The 12206-nt window shown below is 45.8% G+C and overlaps 1 non-coding gene across 1 annotated transcript; it reads left to right on the top strand.

Annotated features, from left to right (window-relative positions):
- Window positions 1–10996: 10996 nt before the first annotated feature.
- On the top strand, window positions 10997–11071 carry Trnat-ugu (transfer RNA threonine (anticodon UGU)). Its single transcript has one exon. It is a non-coding gene; the product is annotated as a tRNA-Thr (tRNA).
- Window positions 11072–12206: the final 1135 nt, after the last annotated feature.

Here is a 12206-nt window from a genome sequence, read left to right on the forward strand (position 1 = left end):
AATCGAACTACCACAATTAATACGTCTATCTTCTGAACTATTACAAATTATACGTTGTCGCGTTGGAAGTCAGATCTGGAAGCTGGATAGATCCGTAGAGATTGAATAAGAGATTCTAACCGTTCTTTCCGCCAACCTGTCGTCTTCTAAAGTTATGTCCATAGCGCAGAAGAGACCACGTCGGTCGTGTGATCTTCTTCGGCTGAGTCTGCTATGCTGTCATCTCGAACTTGAACCTCTGTTTGTGCTTTTTTTTTTTTTTTTTTTTTTTTTTGTGGGATGCCACTTGCCTAGGTTAGTCTCTGTATCGACAGAGGGCAAGATCTGTAGTACTGACAATGTGGTAGGCGACATCTCTCATTAATGTATCCTGTTTGTTTATATTTTAAAATATCACTTTTTACACTGTCTTCGCCAACACTCGACATAGCTTTCTTAACAATGCGGTAACTTTTTTGATGACTTCCGATATAGAGTACGACATGTCCACCCGAAACAGAGGTACACGTCCGGTTCCAAAGAACACCCGAAACAGAGTTCCGTGACAGGACCTTCAGAACGCCCGAAACATACTGACTAGCGCAGCCGAAATACTTCGTCTCCCAGTAGCGCCAAAGCAACCCGAAGGTTTCCGAAGCACTTCGGTTGTATTATCATTACTCTTATGTTTCTTGAAACTAGTGAAATTTAATAACCAAAAACGATAGACTCGTAGGGTATCGATGACAGATTGTCATACTGCAAACTGGGTTAAATACTATGAAAAGAATATAAATAAATAATAAGAGAAGTTAAGCGTTTTGGCGCCTAACACCAAAATGTGCCGACAAATCAGAAGCAAGTTCGGTACAACTGGCGGACTCTCCCACGAGAATAGTACATACTGTACTTGAACAGTTCACTGTCGTGGCTACACTTGTGGTGGACACCGCATGTTTGAGAACATCTTCCAACGGGATGACATCTATAATACTAGTGGCGCGAAAAAGCTAGCTCTCGGAGTTGAGACGCTAAAATATTTATATTCCTGCAAGAGCGATGGCACCACCAGTGCAAACGTGAACGCAAACTGTAGCAGCATGACGTAATGAAAACATACGCCGACCATTCCGAAGTTGTCTGTTAGCTATGAATGGCCATCAGAACAGCAGCCACGACAGTCCTTTGTTCCTAACGGAGACGATGGAGGACGTAGTCGAAAGCTCGAGTTTTATCCGCTTTTGACACCCCAAATAAACCGAATGTTTTTTTTTTGTTTTTTTTTTTTTCACAACGAGAGTTCCTGAAGGCAATGACAGCGAAATCAATGAAGGATTGCGTTATCGTAACAATACTTACAGGAAGAATAAATTTGTAGCACTGCATATGGAGCTGTTGTCTTACTTCCTAACCTAACCACCAACTTGGACGTTACTGCAGATTTCGGAGAAAACCGTACGCCGTACACCACGTAACAACGTGTCGCTGCAGACCAAAGTTGTTCCTTGGTTTTACGATATAATATCGCACAAAACCGCGTTTAGTTCATGTAAGCTAAAGAAAAAACTGTAATACCAGGAAGGAGTTGTGTGACATAAGCGAAAGTTGGTAGGCGTATTTCTGTATCTGAAAGAAACAAATTTCGAATCAGTCGCATAAGAGCGGCACTAGTAGTGCCATTGTAAAGATGCAAATCATTGTAACGGTCGTGAGCGTTAATTACCTCTGACATTTGGACGCGGTGAGCTGATATTAGTCAAGACTGCCTTTAAGGCGACAAAGACGCCTTTGTTAACACTTCAAGGTATTTGAACGAGGTCGTGTAATAAATTTACGAGAAGCTGGATACTCCTGAGATATCGCAGAAAGACTTGACAGGAAAGAAGCCACTGTACATGATCGCTGACATCGGTGGTCACGAGAGTGTACAATCGCAAGATCAGGTTCCTTACGACCACGTGACACTACCGGAAAGGAAGACCATTGTGCTCGTCGTACTTCATCTCCAGCAGCAATTTGAGCAGCAGTTGGCAACGCAGTGATACAACAAACTGTAATAAATTCGTTACTTCAGAGGTAGCCCCGAGCCAGACGCCCTGTGTTGCGCATTCCGCTGACCGCAAACCACGGCCATTTTTGGCTTCAGTGATGTCGCGCGAGAGTTCATTGGAAGGCAGGGTGGAGGCTTGTTGTGTTTTCTGATGAAAACTGGTTCCGCCTCGGTGCCAGTGATGCCCGTGTGTTGGTCAGGAGGAAGGCAGTTGAGGGTCTGCAAACAACCTGTCTGCGGGCTAGATGCACTGGACGTACGCCAGGAGTTGTTGTCTGGGGTTCGATTTTGTACGACAGCAGGAGCAATCTCGTAGTTATCCCACGCACCCTGACTGCAAAATTTCACGTCAGTCTGGTGATTCGACATGTCGTGCTGCCATTCATGAACAGTATTCCAGGGAGTGTTTTCTAACAGGATAACGCTCGCCCGTACATCGCTGTTGTAACCTAACATGCTCTACAGTGTGTCGACTGTCCCGCTTGATCACCAGACCTGTCTCTCCTGGAGCACACACCGGACATCATCGGACGACACTTGCAACCTTCATTAATCGTCCCAGCAATGACCGACCAAATGCAAGACGCATGAAACTCTATCCGATAAACTGACATGCGAAACCTGTGGAGCAAATGCATGCACATTTTCATGTGCTTCGATTCAAAATTCTAGTGGTTAGACCGGTTAATGAAGTGCCAGCGTTTCACATTTGCAAGGGCTCATCACGCGCTTCGCTTACATTAGGCCATGATATTGCAATGTTAATCACTTACATATGTTACCTAGACAAATGTACTACCGAAATTTCATTACTCTCCTGTCATTGCCGGCCGGAGTGGCCGAGTGGTTCTCGGCGCTTCAGTCTGGAACCGCGTGACCACTACGGTCGCAGGTTCGAATCCTGCCTAGGGCATGGATGTGTGTGATGTCCTTAGGTTAGTTAGGTTTAAGTAGTTCTAAGTTCTAGGGGACTGATGACCTGAAAATGTTAAGTCCCATAGAGCTCAGAGCCAAATGAACCTTGTTTCCTTCCGTCCTGGCTAATACTGAAGTTTAGCCGGACGACTTGCCAGACTCACAGGGAAGTATAGGAAACCGGCAGAGCCAACAAAGCCTTTGGCAAGTCACACGTTGCGTCTGCCCCGCACCTGCGCTCGCCGCCATCCAGACTCGCTGGCCCGGGATTTGTTCCTGCTGCGAGTCCCCCATCTGCTAGCGTGGGTGCGCCGCGTTTCCGTCCCGCCGCGCCGTGAGTACACACTGCGGCTCGCTGGACCAACAGCAGCAGCAGCAGGAGAAGAAGAAAGCCACTCAGTTAGCGGACGGACACCCCACCCTTGGAACAACACGTCGGCGGCTGCCAGCTGCGTCCGCTTCCCCCCTCCCGCCGCTGCGTCAACACGCGACCCTCGTGCAAGACACGGAGACGCTGAAACTGCCTCCTTCTACTCGCATCTTTCCTCCACTACTTGTGCGCTAGGTGTGTGTGTCCTGCCGGCATAACGAGGGCTGTGTTATTTTATTTGCGTGAGCCGCACTTCAAGGGTTCCCTACTGCTTCTGCGGCCGCACACATTTGGTAAACTCCACGAAACCATCCGGCCATTGTTGGTATACAGTATCTCCTAGTGGCGACATTATTTGGCAGCTTGTTTGATGCGCTTTACTTGCCCACGTAGTTCACATGTTACTTTGAGGCTGGCCGCTGTGGTCGAGCGGTTCTAGGCGCTTCAGTCCGGAACCGCGCGACTGCTACGATCGCAGGTTCGAATCGTGCCTTGGGCGTGGATGTGTGTGCTGTCCTTAGGTTACTTAGGTTTAAGTGGTTCTAAGTTCTAGGGGACTGCTGACCTCAGAAGTTAAGTCCCATAGTGCTCAGAGCCATTTGAACCATTTGTTAATTTGAAAATAAAGCGACAGAGTCCATTCTCCACCCTCGTCCACTTCGAGATTGTGCACCAGTTATTTGGAGGTCGACAGACGCTTACATGCTAATATTCCTGTCCCTGTCTGTCTGATGATAATTGTTGCTCGACTGGACCAACAGTATAGTCACTGGTCCCTTCGAAAGCTGAGTGTCCAATGGCTGTCAATGATGCAGAGGAAACGTATGGTAGCTTTCGATTCCAGGAGATGAATTTGTGGTGGCGATGTTGGAGCGGTTCGATATCATATCCAGGATGATAACTAAGATGGCTCGCTATCAGAACGTGTTGTTGTATCAGCACAGTGGTGCAGTAAGGTAGGCGGCGACTTGGTGGTGCCCTTCTTCGTACCGAAACTGCAGGAACTTAACAGCTTATTGTAGTAACTGTATAATCTTGTATAAGCAAGCTTCGCCATTTCATCGTCTGCGAGTGGAAGGTGTAGGGATACCTCCAACTTCGGTATTATCTTCATGTTGGTTAGATTGGGGCATTCCACAAATATATGGGCCACTCTTGGGGAGGTGTCACTTTCACGTCACAGTGGGCCCTTTAACGATCTAATCATGTGTAAACGTGGTGTGGTCACATATATGGCAATACTGATAATTTCAGCGAAGCTCTTCGAGAGTTCTCCCATGCAGGTACGCTTCTCTGTCCGGTCTTAATTCGTTGAGTGATGTCAAGATGACATCCTTCTTCCCATCCTTTTAGAATAAGGCGTCGTAGTTCGAATCGTGCGTCCGTGGCGGCGAGATCGAGCAATTCTTCAGCCGTTACATGCTTGGCCCTTTGATTAGCCAGTTCTTTTCCTGTAATGACGATGCGGCTGGCGTCCAAATGAATAGAGAGCGGTTGCCGACACCGTGAAGCTCCGCTAGCTGGCCCTTAGTGTCTGGGTCTAGCCCAAAATTCATGTTGACCCGATAATCTACATACACAAAAGTGGTTCTTTGCCCCAGATGAAGAGAGTTCCTCCACCTTTCATCCAATTGCGTGAGTTGTGCGCACGCCAGGGAAGGTTTTTTCATCTACATTAAATTTGAAGGAAGAAGATCAGTGACAGCTGGCTAACAACTACGAGGATGGCGATTACGCTAATGACGGTTTCATTGTAGCCCTAGAAGCATTGCAGGGCAGGTATAAGAGATATTCCCAGGAATTGAGAAGAGCTTCATCACGCGTGACATGGACCCTACTAGAGCTATGGTTCATCTATTAACAGTTCATGGCCCGTATCCCTAACATCTAGATCGAATGGGATGTAGTAACACAGCATTCTGTTAACGTGGAGAAGAAGGTTCCACGAACAGTGTGATGGAGTATGTGAAATACTGGGAAATGGAAAGCGGCAATCGATGGATCCACACAACGTATCAGATTTCCAACAAATTCCCGTAAAATCGAAGTAACAACAGACGAACCGATTCACAAAATGGCCCCAGACATCGCACAGAAGTACAAAAATCATCAGTGGCTCATTGCACGTGTTATAGTAGCAGCCAAAAAAGACGACGTCAGTTCATTAATTTCAACATCATAATCGAACTACGTGTCACGTGTGTAATTTAATTACTAGAAATTGCGGTAATTTCCAAGAATGATTGCCTATCGAAGTCGCTGGGTTCAAACGATACATATTGAAAGTGCGATCAGAAATCGATCAGCGACTCCGGTGGCGAGCTTTGTGCTCAATTATTTGTGATCGTCATTTTTATGTGTTTTCCGTCGTTCCCTTACTTGCTCTAAATTACATACCTCCGTGAGTTATTTGTGAGTTGCTAGGGAAACACAGACGATTTATTTTCAAAAAATGGTTCAAATGATACTGTGCACTATGGGACTTAACTTCTGAGGTCACCAGTCCGCTAGAACTTAGAACTACTTAAACCTAAATAACCTAAGGACATTACAAACATCCATGCCCGAGGCAGGATTCGAACCTGCGAGCGTAGCGGTCGCGCGGTTCCAGACTGTAGCGCCTAGAACCGCACGGCCACTCAAGCCGGCACGATTTATGTCGTTAGTGAGTGGGATTTCTGGTGTTCTCGACGTTTCTTCGGAGGATTCTGTCACATGGAAGAATCTGATTACATGTTTATCCATCGTAGAAAATTGTTCGACTTTTTGTCGCAGATATGGAGTCCTACCGGACGAGGAAAGAAGGGACTGTTTAGATTTTGGTGGTGCAAAGTGTGTAAAACTCGGTAAGAACAATTTGCTGAAATACCGTTAAGATTTCATTGCGGACAGTGCGGAAAAGGAAAGAGTACCAGGAAGAATACATGGTTCGACTCTTCCAAATTATCCGTCCAGACCACCGTAATGGTCTTTCGCATGACGACAACAGCGACGACGAGTAAGGTAAGTCGTCTCCTTTGCAATTGAAAATATTTTTGTAACGCTCTTCTTTTGTCGTTGCTGTAGTGACCAACGTAAACATACTCGTAACGGCTGCCACTGGAGTCGCATGATCGATTTCCGATCACACTTTCGATATGTATCGTTTGGACCCAGCGACTTCGATGGGCAATCATTCTTGGAAATTACGGAAATTGCGATGACAATGAAGTCGAGAATCATGTATGAGTCACGTAAGTAACTGTACTTAGAGTTTAGGTCGCTGTCACCGTTCATACTTACTTCGTACGGATGACAGACGAAGCTCGCTCCGTGTTCCGCCTGGCTGACCCCTGTGTCGGATAAACGCATACCGCAAACCCCTGATCGCCGCTCGGTAGAGTAGCAGAAGGGCCGATCGGGGCGCCATCTACTTGCGGCGGCGTCACGTCCGATCTGATTCCGCCGTCGTGGCGGCCTCCGTCCGTCCGTCCGTCCGTCCGTTCGACCGGGGAGGCTTCAATTCAATCTTGATGCGAGCGTCGTCGGGAAAACTCGACCCGCGGTCGCGCCGGAGGTCGGTTAGCGTAGGCACCACGCAGGCGGATGACACTGCTCCTCGCCCCACTTCCTGGTGCCGGAGCTGAGGCCGTTGCCTGGCAACCCGCGGCCACCGACGCCGAACGTCATTCGTGAAGACTTCGATCACAGGCGTCAGTATTTCCCATACGTTTCCACGATGGAAATCTTTTTGAAATAACTTGGACAATACCAACCATAGGAAACACTTCTACTTAACACTACATGATTATACTGAGTGACAAAAGTCTTGGGATAGTGATATGCACATGTACAAATAGCGGTTGTCTCACATACACAAGGTATAAAAGGGCAGTGCATTGGCGGAGTTGTCGTTTGCAGTCAGTGTGATTCCTGTTTGTGGTGTGCGTACTGTAAGATGGTTCAAATGGCTCTGAGAACTATGGGACTCAACATCTTAGGTCATAGGCCCCCTAGAACTTAGAACTACTTAAACCTAACTAACCTAAGGACATCACACATACCCATGCCCGAGGCAGGATTCGAACCTGCGACCGTAGCAGTCCCGCGGTTCCGGACTGCAGCGCCAGAACCGCTAGACCACCGCGGCCGGCTCGTACTGTAAGACCTTCGATACACCGAGCGAGGTGGCGCAGTGGTTAGACACTGGACTCGCATTCGGGAGGACGACGGTTCAATCCCGCGTCCGGCCATCCTGATTTAGGTTTTCCGTGATTTCCCTAAATCGCTCCAGGCAAATGCCGGGATGGTTCCTTTCAAAGGGCACGGCCGAGTTTCTTCCCCGTCCTTCCCTAATCCAATGAGACCGATGACCTCGCTGTATGGTCTCCTCCCCCGAACAACCCAACCTTCGGTACACACACCATCAGATTATTTGACTTGTCGCTCTAACAAAGTAGGCGAGTGTCAGCAATATGTCTCGTGGTCTTATCGTGGCGTGTTTATCTTCTGCCGTTAGGTCAGATGTTGGAAATGTCACTTGCACGCTTAGAGTAGCAGATTGACGGTGACCAACTTTAAACAGAACTTGATTAATTTTCACACACATTTGTTAAAATAATAACAAGCATAAAAATAACTTGGTTCTGGATGCTATTTAGAATTGACAATCTGAAGTTGCTTTAGTCGTGGTACGTTAATCTTATTCTCACATATCTCTGATACTTGACAAAGTGTCTATACATTTCTCATCATGGCTATGTACAGGAATATGATAATCTTATTAGGCACAGACAAATTAAGTAACTTGTAAGTTACATTTCACTGCACACGTTTCTGTTGGTCATAGTATATGGACAATATGTGAGAAGTAGGGACTGTTAGTGTTTACACGTGTGTTAATAATTCAGCAAGGGACTGGATAACAGCATTGCTGGTTCTAAGGACAATTCCAAAAACTTTGTGAGTGGTGGTTATGGACTTGCTATATTATCCGCAAGACTCTTCAATGGTGATTGTGCACCTGCACAGTCACAACAGATGGCTGCTGGCCATCTCTGCAAGGACTACAGTGGGTCTGCATCTTTGATGACCCACCAATAGCATTATTTCTACAAGGACTACAGTGGGCCATATGTAACGTCCCCTTAGAAAAATTTATATGTGACTGAGCTTAAACTGACACACAATATTTTTAGCGCAACGCAATCTGACTTTCAAAAATCCCTACAAAAGAATGGCCCTGACTAGCATTAACCTATACGTTTCACAAATCACTTACCTCACAAAAATCTTGGTTACTCGAACTACTGCAATACAGCAAGCGCCACTACTGCCAGCTAAATAAAAGATTCAAACTACGGAAGGCACTAACTACTGATAGGCATAGTTAGCAAATGAAAGATTTTAATAGAGAAGAAACAATGTATTTACCTTAATAGTCATCAAAAGTCAATATATATATCTCAGTTCATGACATCCAGTCTTACAAATTTCAAAACTCCGCCATTTCTCTCCCCACATCCACCACTGCTGGCGGCTCACCTCCAACTGCTCAACGCTACGCGCTGTTCACATCCATCTGCCCAACACTACAATGGCAGACAACATTGCAAACTAGCCTCAGACTGCACACAACACAGCCAGTGATTTTTCATACAGAGCGCTACGTGCCGTTGCCGATAAGAAAACATAAACAGCCTACTTACATAGCCCCCATGCTCCCCACAAAAATTTTTACAAATTGTTTTGGGCAGTGGCCAATAATGATTTGATAAAATTTTTCATAATTACAATAACAAAGATATCAAATGCACACACTTATTGATAGAATGTTGGCCAAAAGCTAAAATTTTCTCACAGTCCATAAAGACGGTCCTGATCATTCATCACAGTAAAATTGCAGTGTTTTCTCAAAGTCTGAGCAGTAAAAGAAAATGCACACGGAAGTAGTGGATTTCCATGCAGTCTTGAAGAAGTAGTGTTGTCCTTCCAACGGAAAGACAGTGCTGACTCTCGACATGCAGACAGGTAATGGGCCACAACAGAGCAAACCCACAGCAGAGTCATTCGAAGTTTTGAAGAATATTGGTAGGTAGGTCATCACAGAGTAGACCCACTGTAATCCTGGTAGAGATTGTGGTATTGGTGGGCCACCAGAGGTGCAGACCCAGTGCAGTCCTTGTAGAAATAATGGTATTGGTGGGTCATCAAAGATTGACTATAGACTGGTACAGACTAATGCAGGCTGCTGCAGACAAATGCAGACTGACTAATCGGAGGTCTGTACACTCGTTATAATACCTCGCGCGTTCAGGTATCACTGCGCGAGTGTGATCCGCGAGCAGAAGAGGTTCTACGTAAGCAGCAATCTCATTGGCTGCGTTACATATTAATACGCGGATCGGCGGAAGCAGAAATAGGTCCGTCTCTATGGCAGCGCCATCTCGTAGTGCGGAGACGGACGAGCGCTGCGCCTACGCTGTTGTGCTTAGCGGGGCGCGCTCTAATGGGAAAGTTGTGTACGCGCTGACTGCGCGGAACTATGTACACAACATTGACAGACCAATTCCTTTACATTAAAACTGTCTTGGAGATATACATCGTCTTCTTAGGAAAAGTTTCCAATTCCCCATATGGAGGTTGCAAAGATGTTACAGTACTTCGATCAATGTATAAGCATGTAAGGCATTTTTCGATTATGAACTAGATAATTCGGGAGTACTTGGCAACCTCAGCGACGGAAATCTGCGAAACTATCTGCGTCTATCTGTATGCCGACAGCTAGTACCAGATAAAATTTTTATTACGTCTTTAGTGTACCAGAGATAATCAAATAATACTAAAATTTGTTTTGTTTAAGATCGATGTTGTTTTGAAATGAAATGTGAAATATGAAACCAAGCCGCAGTTAAGACGTTCATTGTATCTTGCAGAACTGTATTGCCATCTAAAAGCGGCGCGTTCACAGTTCCCCCTCCTCCGGTTCAAACAGTATGGCACGGTAGTGGAGAAAGTGTGCAGCCAAGAGATAGAGACCTGCACGCGTGTGAGAGCACTCCTCGCACGCAGAATTCTTACTGTCCCTGCAATAAGAGTTATTATTTTATATAAAACATTGAACAAAACAAATCAAGTATTACAGTTAGAAAGTATGTGTGTGTCTCCAGGTAGCTCACAGCACACGGATAACCCAGTACATATTAATCGACTTTGCCCTTTTGAGAAAGAGATTTCGTAACGACTTCCAACAAACTTTAAACGGAATTTCAAACATTATCGACTCCTGGAGTAGCGGTAGGATGGTTGTGGTTGGGACCTCTCCATATCTTCTCGGTCTGTAACACATGATCACTCCCCCGTCGAAAGGCCGCCCTTTTACGCTACCCCCTCTGTTTTTCTAGTTTTATGCCTTCTACTGTGTGTTTTAACTTCCTCATTTTATACTTACATGGATATGGTGTCTGTTCTTTCGGACATGTCCGAAGTATATAGTTCTGTCAACACCGTCATGACCTTCTTCTTCTGTGCGGATGCACACATATTCCCCGAACTGTTACGGGACTTAGTAAGAATGTCTTGCACGAGTAATGAGTGTGCTGAGGTGGGACACAACGAATGTAGAGTGTGGACATACAAGGTGAGAATGTGGGTCTCGCGGGAGGCGTGCGGGAGATACTTCCTGCAGTCGCGCTATCCTCTGTGCCCTCGGTGGCTCAGATGGATAGAGCGTCTGCCATGTAAGCAGGAGATCCCGGGTTCGAGTCCCGGTCGGAGCACACATTTTCACCTGTCCCCGTTGATATATATCGACACCCGTTAGCAGCTCAAGGTATTAATGTAATTCTAATTTCCTCGTTTTGTAGTTTGACTCCTCTGACTTATCCGTCCACTTTTAGTGGACCCTCTCTCTTCCGCGTCTAAGTTCGGAATCGCAGGATTGAAGACCTCGCCGTTTAGTCCCATAACCCCCTAAATTAATCAATCAATCAAACACTTTCGAAACTTTTTCTTGTTGACATCCTGTACAAAGTAATGAAAGCACGAAAGTTAATAGCACACTATAGTCTCGCTGTTCATCTAGTAAGACTACAGCATCAGTCTTCACGTTTTAATTTATAAATTTTTCACCACTAACTCTACTGACGGCATATTTTTCAGACAGTATCCACACTACGACTGGGTGCCACGATGTCGGAATGTGATACAGTAATTTGAAAGGCTGACGCCAGTTTCACCATGATTTCACAGCCACCAAATTTGCCTGATCTGAAACAGATGTAAAACATCTGGGACGGTATCGGGCACTAGCTCCAAGCCGACAAACCAACAGCCTGTAATTTATGGGAATCTGATGCCACGTACCTCCAGAAAGCTACCATGGATCTGTCGAATCAATGCCACCCAGAACCACTGCTATAGCGCGTTTCAGCAGGATCAACAAGCTGTCAAGCAATAATTATTCTGTTTATCAGTGTAATGTTGACTAGTATCAGTGACAACAACGTACATACAGGGTAACAATTACTGAACTATGTAAGATAAATGTAATTTAGTTACAAACTACGGCGTGCACACACATTATTCAACACGCAAACGTCACTACAGATATTCGGATTTAGGTTATGACATTTTTGATATGCCTGCCATCATTGACGATGAAGTGGCGCAGACGAATAGCGAAGTTCTGCATGACCCGCTCAAGTGTTGGAACATCGATTTTGTCAACGACCACCTGAATGGCTGTTTTCTGCTCAGCAATAATTTTGGGGTTATTCCTGTACACTTTGTCTTTAATATAGCCCCACAAAAAGAAGTAGCAATGAGTTCAGAACCGGAGAATATGGCGGCCAATCGAGGCCCATTTCAATGGTCTCTCGGGATCCCAGAGCCAGAATGCGGATTACAAAGTGC

Source organism: Schistocerca cancellata, chromosome 6, assembly GCF_023864275.1.
Source record: "Schistocerca cancellata isolate TAMUIC-IGC-003103 chromosome 6, iqSchCanc2.1, whole genome shotgun sequence".
NCBI classification, from domain to species: Eukaryota; Metazoa; Arthropoda; class Insecta; order Orthoptera; family Acrididae; genus Schistocerca; species Schistocerca cancellata.